A 10,163-nucleotide genomic window follows, 5' to 3' on the forward strand; every position below is an offset into this window, starting at 1 on the left:
AGCGAAACAGACTGGCAACATCCGTACAGATATTTGGAAAATCATTATTATCATATGCTCTGCATGAAAAAAAAAATGCCTAAGTAAATAAGAGAGCCCATCTCCTTCACTTTCTAAGAGAGGTACAAAAGGGTCCAGACAGAAACTGCTCATGTAGGTAGGCATGTATGATCTGATCAGCTAGGAAGTGTTGGAGAAACTGCAGGTTCTGCCTCTTTCACTTTGTCTGAAATCTGGCAGCTATCCTAGAACAGGCTTACTAAATCGAGAACATGAGAGAGGAGGTTACTGGTGGTTGGTAAGACTGACAGTAGGGAACTTGACAGTCAAAGGAATTTAATCATAATCTTCATAGCAAGGAGAATGGTCTGAGGCATGATGTTCCATTTGATAATAAACAATTTAAAATACTTCTGGCAGCTTCCACAAGAGCAATACAAATTCAGCACAGCATTTGCCAAAGAAACAGAATATAAAAACATTTGATATGGATGCATGAGTAAAAAATTTAAAGATCTTGCAATAAACATGAAATGAAAACATTCTTGTTGACAAGGATGACAATGTGAAGCAGAAAATACAAGGACGGGAGAAAAGAAGTTGACACTTCTCTATGCCATTAATTGATTACATATGAATACAGTGTGAGGGAGGAAGCTTCTAGCAGGCCCACTTTGTGTGGCTCCATAGAGAAATACACTCTCCAATTCTGCAATTTATCACCCAATATTGCTGGATTAAATGTGATAATACAGAGGTTCTTTACCTCTTTACATACCTCAGCTCCTGAAAGGACCAGAAAAAAGGAGAGTTGCACTTATACCTCAAAACTGTTAGTAACCAGAGGACTTGTTCTTCAGTTCTGAGCTTTTTTGGCACTGAGAGAGAATAATAACGCTTCTGAATAGGATTTATTCAACAGACTGTTAGTCATCTTGCTTACTCTGAACAGACTAGAATGGGCCAAGTGGTGCTAACAGAAGCTATGATTTGGGCAATCAAGTATTGTCGCCTGTGCCAGTAGGTCAGATCCACAGGAATCCTACCGCCAGAGTTGACAAGAAAAGCAGACTGGGCATATAACTGCAAAGCAATAAAGATCTCTGTATCATGACAGCTAGCAGAGAGGCCTAGAAGACCATTTCCAGTTTATTTATACCTAAGCCTAATGGCTTTTATTAACAAGTAATAGACAGACTGAAACAAGGAGAGAGTTTTGGAGACCGCTTGATAAGAATCTATCACCAATTTTTCCAACCATAATGTACCATTATGATACCAGAATTAACTCTTTACTAAGCACAAGTACTTGGATTTGATTGTCCAATGGAGTGGATTTCAGTGAAACTGCGCTTGAGTACTTTCTAAGTGCAGTATGATAACATTTACACTAATCTAGGAACTGAAATGATGAAACAATCAATAAGAAGTCAACTCCATCAAAAAACACAGCTCATTATTAATGTTACCATCTGAGATGCTAATCCTCCTTCAAAGAGCTGATGTTAGCATGAGACTGAGATGGAGAAAAAACCACCTAGCTACATTTGTGGCTGCTGCTCCAAGAATCACTGTCCCCATCACAGAGTTTAGGGTTCTCAGCTCATTTATACACAAATAAAATCATTTGGAATTATGTTCAAAGGTACCTTGCAGATATAAGAACAGTTACTATGGTGTGCATTTAAGAACTGGGAGCTCAGAATGCTGTCTCAGAACAGAATATATGACCACTGCAGTAACAACAGTGTGTTGTAGCATGTTACTCTAATTTCTTCTTCCAAAGTTCTTCCACCTTGTACAAATACTTAAATATTCATGATAGAAGAGATCAGAATGATATCTGAGGTTAAGTGCTCACATACTTATTGAGAAGATAGGACAAGCAGCTGTAGTTCTTGTTAAAACTGTCTGCAGCTAATGTCTGAGTAAAGATACATCCATACAGTAGGACACATAAAGTGTTCAGCAAGCAGGCAGAAGTGAACATGTTAAGTTTCTTAAAGCAGGACTTGAACAAAAGCCTCCCACATTAATATTATGTAAGTGTCCTAACACCTCACTGAGGGCAATGTTCTTGGCTGGTGGTGCAACTGGTGTCTGAAGTTTCCTGCTGCATTTCTGTTGCTTGCTTTTGTTAGAAATATCTACACTGGAAATGAAGTGTTATGTCTGAGATTGAGCTAAATGTTTTCTTGAACCAAAACAAATATATTTCTAATGAGAAAAAACAATGTGGACAATAACAAAACTATTCCAATGCACGTACTACTTCTGCACATTTGGCTCAGTCTCCATTAAAAAAAAAAAAAAAATCTGTTGCAAAGCCTTAAGTGAGATCACCTTTCTCATGAAGAAACATGACATAAATTGTCAGTAATTCACAAGGGCACAGTAAGAAATGCCACAGTGTAGTGTGGAGCAAGGATGGAAATGAGAGACCCAGCCTCTTGCCATGGATGCAAAGTCAGTACCTCAATACACAGCCTGACGATGATGATGATGGTCAACTTGCAAAGCCATTGGCAGCACAGCATCAACAGTGGGAAGCGCAACGATGATGAATGAACCAGAGGAGGACAAAAAATAGTAGTTTAAAATGTAAACAACAACAACATTTTCTCTAGAACAATAAATCCAGGAGACAGAGTTGTATGGCAACATGGGAATCTAGAGTGATATTTGTAAGCTCACCACTCCATGGAATTTCAGATGGCTATGTCCCAAAGAAACAATAGCAACTGCTATTAAATTGAGAAACTCAATATCACTTCCTTGAAACATAACAATGTCAAACAGTGAGTGAATGTGGTAGTCAATAATCTGTCAATAATGGGAAATCTCTGACAGCGAATATTCTACTTACTATCCTTCTACTATCCTGAAGGAGTTGGTAGTTCCAAAAGCTTTCTACTGCAGTGTTGCCCAACAAAGTCCATCTGCTGTTCCAGGGGTTGTCCTGAGCTTGCTGGAAAGAACTGTCAACAGCAAAGCTGTAAATGTCTGAGTATATAGGTATTAGATACCAAGATTGACAAAATCCTACTATTCCTGCTCTTGTTTGTCCAGGAGTATCTCGCACCTCGCTGTCTTACAGACTAGTATCTCAAGAAATCATTATGGAACGTATCTGTAAATTGGGCTGAATTAGAATATATTTCTATATTATTTCTTTTTTTAGACAGGGAAAAAAAAAAGATGCAGAAAAGTACTACAAGATTTGTCCAGTGGAAAACCTGGCAATAGCCAAAAAAACTCTTATCATAAATAAATAAATAAATAATCATAAACCTATCAATAAAAAAAATAACCAGACATCGAAAAAGAGGACTATTTTTTTCTCTTTCCTTGGAAGCTCCAGAAAAAAAGTCAGCTTAAATACAATAAGTGCACAGAGTATCACTGTACTTTGTGTTATTCTGTGTCATTAATGACATAATTCATGCAGGTAAAGACTCCTTATAGAAATATAAGTGATTACAAATACAATTTATGTTTCCTAATATTCTGCCTAATGCTGAGCCATTTATATTTCCTATCAAATATAATTCCTTTAACTTATCTGGAAAATGCAGCAAACATAGTATTCCTTTGTTACTGAATGAGAAAACAAGTTCAGCAGTGTGCAGCTGAAAACTTGTTTGTACGTATTCCAGAGACAAAACAGAAAGTAAGTAGATAACAAGTATAATGAAGGACTTGATACAAGCTTAGACTGATGATGTTTTTAATGGAAATTTTTTTAATAGAGGAGCACAAACATGTATTTTTAAAAGCTGGATAAACAAATAAGAGTAGCTGCTGGGCAAATCTAATCTTCAAGGCTAGCACTTACAGCATGCATTAAAGAATTCAGGCTGACACTGACCTTGGCAGCACTTGCAAAAGAAGAATTTTCACAAGGATGAGCACATCCTACGCTGTGCCTTCAGCTTTATGAACACTCTTGTAATTTTCTCAGTTTTAACTATACTTATTTCTCATATCTCCACTCTTTGCACCCTATAATTAGTTTTGAACAATAACATTCTAAATGCAAGGGATAAAAGAACAATATCATGGTGTAGCATACAATTGTAATTCAGGCCTTCATCCTCTTCTTAAAACGATCCTCTTCTGAAAATATGTCAAAACATTTTTTCTATAGATTTCTTTTATCCTAAAAACTATTTTACAGGTATATTGCTAATGATGGGGTTTTTAAAAAACAAGTAACAAAATATACATGTTAAACAGAAAGATATTCAAGAGGAGTGAGCACAGAGCCATCCACAAACACTTATTACACAGGGAGAAAAAGGATTTATGTGTTAATTTTCATGGCACTTATAGCACTGGCTCCAAAATCTATACCATGTTCAAGTTCCCTTGACAATCACATTCCACAGGTACTTGGAACATGAAGATTTCTAACACTGCTTTTTTTTTAACAACCATTCTTGCTACAAAGTGGGATAACTCAGAACAGCCAGGTGTTAACACAGGCATACAGAAGTGGTTGAAAAGTGTTCTGAGATAATTCTGCACCTGTCTGTTACCAAGGAACATCTCCTAGAGTGAAGACAGTAGAACAAACCAGTAGTTCACCGCAACCTGTAAGTCATGATGTACTTCTGAAGCACAGCCTAGCTTCTGTTGTAACCAGGAAGGTCAGCTCTATTTGTTTTATCTCTGTGCTGACAGAACCTCAGCAAATTCAGGGATGAAAGCAGCTACGAAGTGGAAATGAAGCGAAGCAAAAAGAAGAATGGTATGTTACCTAGGGTAAGGGGCACAAGTTGCTGGCTGTAGTAGTACAGAAGACATTAAGAGTTTTCTTAAGCTCCAGAAAAGCTGGGGATGGTTGGAATAGATGAGAACAAAATTAAAGATGTGTTTTCAGGCATCTGTAAGATTTTAACTTTCCCATTATCACCTCCTGCCTGTGGCATACATATGACCCATTCCTCAAGTCTTGAGTTCCTCAACATACTCCTCCAGTAAACTAAATAATGTTCAACTTGAAAAGATTCCTTTACCTACAGTGTAAACAAAATGAACACAGAACTATCTGAAAGTAATTTTGAGGACTGCTCTGGAAATAATATCTCCCATTTCATTATGTTGACTCACAATGTTAAAGCTGGATGGTGGTGGAATGGCAGTAGAAGCTGAACCTTCCCGCGAATATTCCATTACATTTTGTTGCCATGTGACAGATGGCAATAGAGGGGCAGTCTGGCAAAACGGTGTCTGACATGGAACTGCAGATGAAGCAAAGGTGTTTCACTGAATTTCTCCGTGCAGAAAAAATTGATCCTATTGACATTAATCGATGCTTTCTGGCCATTTATGAAGACTAAACAGTTGAAGAGGTTTTGCTCTTGATAATATAGTGCTGTGAGCCATTCCTTTCTTGTACCTGGCATTTTTTCTTTTAAAATACTGTGCAAAAGAAAAAACAAAGGTTCTATGAATGATGTAAACTTGAATACATAGTACAGAAATTTTAGGAAGAAGCTGTCAAAGATATCAGTGGGAACATCAGTGGGGAAATTGAAGTCCATGAAGGCTTACATTGCCTTGTGAGCAACAGAGGCAAGGCTAGTGACAGCAGACAAGGAGAAGGCTAAAGTATTCAACAACATTTTTGCCTCAGTCTACACTACGGACTGCTCTACACACAGCTCTCAAGCAGATTGTTTAGAAGGTGAGAACTGGGGGAGCAATACCCCTCCCACAGTGAGAGAGTGATAGGATTACAGAATCATAGAATCCTTAGAATTGGAAGGGACCTCTGAAAGTTATCTAGTCCAACTCCACTGCAATGAACATGGACACCACATCTAGGTAAGGCTGACTCAGCTTGAAAGTCTCCAAGGATGGGGTATTGAGCACATCTCTGGGCAGCCAGTTCCAGTGTCTAACCATCCTCATTGTGAAAGATTTTTTCTTTATACCCAACCTAAATCTACCCACTTCAAGCTTCAAAACACTGCCCCTTATTGCATCACAACAGACCTACATGAAGAGTCTGTTCCCTTCTTCACTGTAGCACCACATCAGATACTGAAAGGACACTAACAGCCAGAAGTTGGATCTCCTGAAGCTCAGAGTCCTGACTCTGCTTTTTGCCAGACCTGCATTCTCCAAGAGCACAAGCTGGACCAGGCCAGTAAGGTCTATGGGCAGTGGGACAGGATGAGAGGCAGTCCCCTCGCTGCCCCAGACAGGGACTTGTTTCCATCCCTCACTGTCTCTGAGCTCATCCTCTCCCACCTGACTGAGACAGCAGATGATCGCCCACTGCCTGAAGAGCATCGCCCCGGTGTGCTTCCTGCAGGGATGGCTGAGCATGACTCCATGACACCAGGAAGAGGGCAGTGCAGCCCCCTGGCCCACAGCGAGAGTCCACAGCCCCTGTGGAAACACGCACACGAGGAACACAGACGCCTGCCCACTCTCTGTCAGCAGCTTTTGTGATTGTGGCAGAAGAGGTGCCTCGTGAAGATCTGGAGACACCCCAGCTGAAAAGGACACGTAGGGGAACAGCTGCAAGCAGCAGCTCAGCCAGAAAGAAGACCCAGCCTGGCAGCTGCAGAAAGGAGCAGGGCCCTGTGACACAAGGGCGTGATCCCGGTCCCTCCTTTTCCATCCATGAAGAGCAGACAGTGTCACAGAGTGAGGGAGCTCCTCAGGAGAAGGCAGGACAGGAGGATGAGACCACCACCGTGCCCAGCGGGGGCAACATGGGGGTCCAGGAGCTGTCACAAGGCAGGACAACTCCTTCTGGAAATGTATGTACACAAACAGAAGACTCTTGGAGTAAGGACACTCCTGTAGCTGTGCCACCAGCTCCAAACCCTGCAGGGACCAACTCGGAAGAGATGCCCAGCTTGGATGAGACACTCAAAGCTCTTATAGACTCCTACAGGACCAGCACAATGACTGAAAACCAGCAGAACCAGCTGCTGGCTTCCTGGTTGGAGCAGTCCCAGGACAATGTGGGGCACTCAAGTTCAGAGCCAGCAGCACAGCATCCCATTACCACACTGTGCGGAGCACAGACAGCAATGCAGAACGGTAGGGGACCCAGGCAGAACGGAGTCAGGCCCAGGAGGCTCTGCCCCAAGTGCAGCAAAGCCGCACGGCACAGGGCACATGGCAGTGAAGGCACCCGGACTTCAGCTCCAGGCACAGGAGGAGATGAGGCAGTGGGAGAGAAGCATCTATCTGGGGAAGGGGCCACAAGGGAGCAAGGCCAGAATCAGACTGCTGATGCTGCCCGGCAGCCAAAGGGGGTCCGTGTCTACAAATACATGGTATGGATCACTAGAGTGGAGCAGAGGACGCTTCTGTTTGAGCAGGCCCCTACCAGGACCCCACCATCACAAGCACAGCGGCTGCCCAAACGTGAATCAGCCACAGACAGGAGCCCAGTGCCAGAGAAACCATCTCTGCCAAGCTGCTCCTATGTTTGTCTCATCCCCATCCTCCTTTGCCTACAGAGGACATACCATGGACATACGTGCTTTAGCAGCTGCTCGTGGCCCTGTGGAGACCGTGGTCGTACGCGGGTGTGTCTGGAGAGCAACGTCCTGTTAAGTGACCCGTTAAGGGCTAAGCCTCCTCTACACAGCAAGGCGCCGTAACCTGAGCTCTCTGCTCCCCCCACCAACTGCCGCGCCGCGCCGCCCGTCCCCTTCACCGCGCCCTCTGGGCTCTGCCTTTATTCGCACGGAGAGGGGGTGCCGCCGACACTCCTCGCTCCACCCACACGCGTGAGAGTGGCCGCGCTGCCTGGGCCGGAGGGGGTTGCCTCGCTTTCCTTCAGCTTCTTAGAACTTTCTAGGCGCGGTTGTGGCCACAACTTGGACTGTCTAAGAACAGTCCTGCGTCGTGACGCTCTGCTACCAGGCTGATCCGCTCGGGGTTTGTCCGGAAATGGCGGACGCAGGCATTTTTAAAACTCCCGCCGACACTCCTCGCTCCGCCCACACGCGTCGGAGCGGCCGCGCTGCCTGGGCTGGAGGGGTTTGCCTCACTTCAGCTTCTTAGAACTTTCTAGGCGCGGCTGCGGCCGGGATTGTACCTTTTAAGTACAGTCTTTTGTCGTGGGCCTGTGCTTTGAAACTGAACTGCTAGGAGTTTTGCATGGTGAAATCCGCAGACATAGAGTACAAGGGGCAATGCCATTGCAGAAGCAATGGATTTACCACCGAGGCGCAGCAGAGCCTGACGGTGCTGCCCACCCCTCCTGAGCTTCTGATCACAGCAGGCATGGGGGGACCTCAGGCACACACTGGGTTGCTCTCCACCTCAGCAGCACAGCCTGTCAGCTCCTCTAAGGCAGCAGGACAGTCGTGAGGTGCTCAGGAGTCCTTGATCAAAGCATGCCGTCATCCCCTTCTACCACAGGGCAATCATGGAGGTGTCAGAGGACACCAATGAGCCACTCACTTCCGACAAGGCAGTGGGAACCAGATCATCACCAGAGATCTCTCTGTCCTCTCGGAGTGACAGCTCCCTCACTTCCACTGAGGCAGCAGAAAAGTGCCGCTCTTCGAGGGCATCTCTTCATCTGAGGAGGAACATGTCCCACACTTCCAACATGGCAGTGGAAGCCAGCAGCGCCTCAGAGGTCTCCCTGTCCTCTAGGAGCTATCAATCCCTCACTCCCTCTGAGGCAGTGGGAGCTGGGTGCTCTTCAGGGGCCTCTCTGTCCTCCTGGAGCGACAACTCCCTTGCTGCCGTTGCAGCAACAGCACCTGACTGCTCTTGGACAGCCCCTCTGCCCCCGCCCAGGGAAAGCTCCGGCACTTCTCTCAAAGCAGATGAAGGCAGCTGCATTTCACAGCTGAGCCTCAGCACTCCTCTGCATGGAGCAGATTTGGGTCATGCTGCCATGCCTCAGTCGGACCTCACGCTTTCCGAAGCACTTGAGCCCCAAAACGTCCAGGAGACCTCGGACTGTGTCATCCCCAAAGGGAAACCAGAGGAGGAAGCGGGCCTGCCAATACATGGACAAGAGACTGTGCAGGAAAGCTCGGCTCCTCAGGTGCGTCAGCGACCATCAGAGCCCCATGTGGAGGTGGTGTCCAGGGTGCGGAAGCCGCTGAAGCTGGATGAGGCCGTGAAAAGGCAGCTGGAGCGGCACATGGTAAAAATGCAGATACAGCGGTGCTTCGGGCTACCCAAGAAGGTTCTGGCCTCCTACAAGAAGCTCTCAGAGACCACCCAGGAGCTACAAGACTACCATCCTCCTCCACACAGGCACACTGTGCTGCCCTACCGCTCACCCTTCCAGCACTGGGACAGGCACGCTCGCACCAGGAAGAGGGCAGTGCAGCCCCCTGGCCCACAGCAAGAGTCCACAGCCCCTGTGGAAACACTGCACACGAGGAACACAGACGCCTGCCCACTCTCTGTCAGCAGCTTTTGTGATTGTGGCAGAAGAGGTGCCTCGTGAAGATCTGGAGACACCCCAGCTGAAAAGGACACGTAGGGGAACAGCTGCAAGCAGCAGCTCAGCCAGAAAGAAGACCCAGCCTGGCAGCTGCAGAAAGGAGCAGGGCCCTGTGACACAAGGGCGTGATCCCGGTCCCTCCTTTTCCATCCAGGAAGAGCAGACAGTGTCACAGAGTGAGGGAGCTCCTCAGGAGAAGGCAGGACAGGAGGATGAGACCACCACCGTGCCCAGCGGGGGCAACATGGGGGTCCAGGAGCTGTCACAAGGCAGGACAACTCCTTCTGGAAATGTATGTACACAAACAGAAGACTCTTGGAGTAAGGACACTCCTGTAGCTGTGCCACCAGCTCCAAACCCGTGCAGGGACCAACTCGGAAGAGATGCCCAGCTTGGATGAGACACTCAAAGCTCTTATAGACTCTTACAGGACCAGCACAATGACTGAAAACCAGCAGAACCAGCTGCTGGCTTCCTGGTTGGAGCAGTCCCAGGACAATGTGGGGCACTCAAGTTCAGAGCCAGCAGCACAGCATCCCATTACCACACTGTGCGGAGCACAGACAGCAATGCAGAACGGTAGGGGACCCAGGCAGAACGGAGTCAGGCCCAGGAGGCTCTGCCCCAAGTGCAGCAAAGCCGCACGGCACAGGGCACATGGCAGTGAAGGCACCCGGACTTCAGCTCCAGGCACAGGAGGAGATGAGGCAGTGGGAGA

Source organism: Gallus gallus, chromosome 3, assembly GCF_016699485.2.
Source record: "Gallus gallus isolate bGalGal1 chromosome 3, bGalGal1.mat.broiler.GRCg7b, whole genome shotgun sequence".
Lineage (NCBI taxonomy): Eukaryota > Metazoa > Chordata > Aves > Galliformes > Phasianidae > Gallus > Gallus gallus.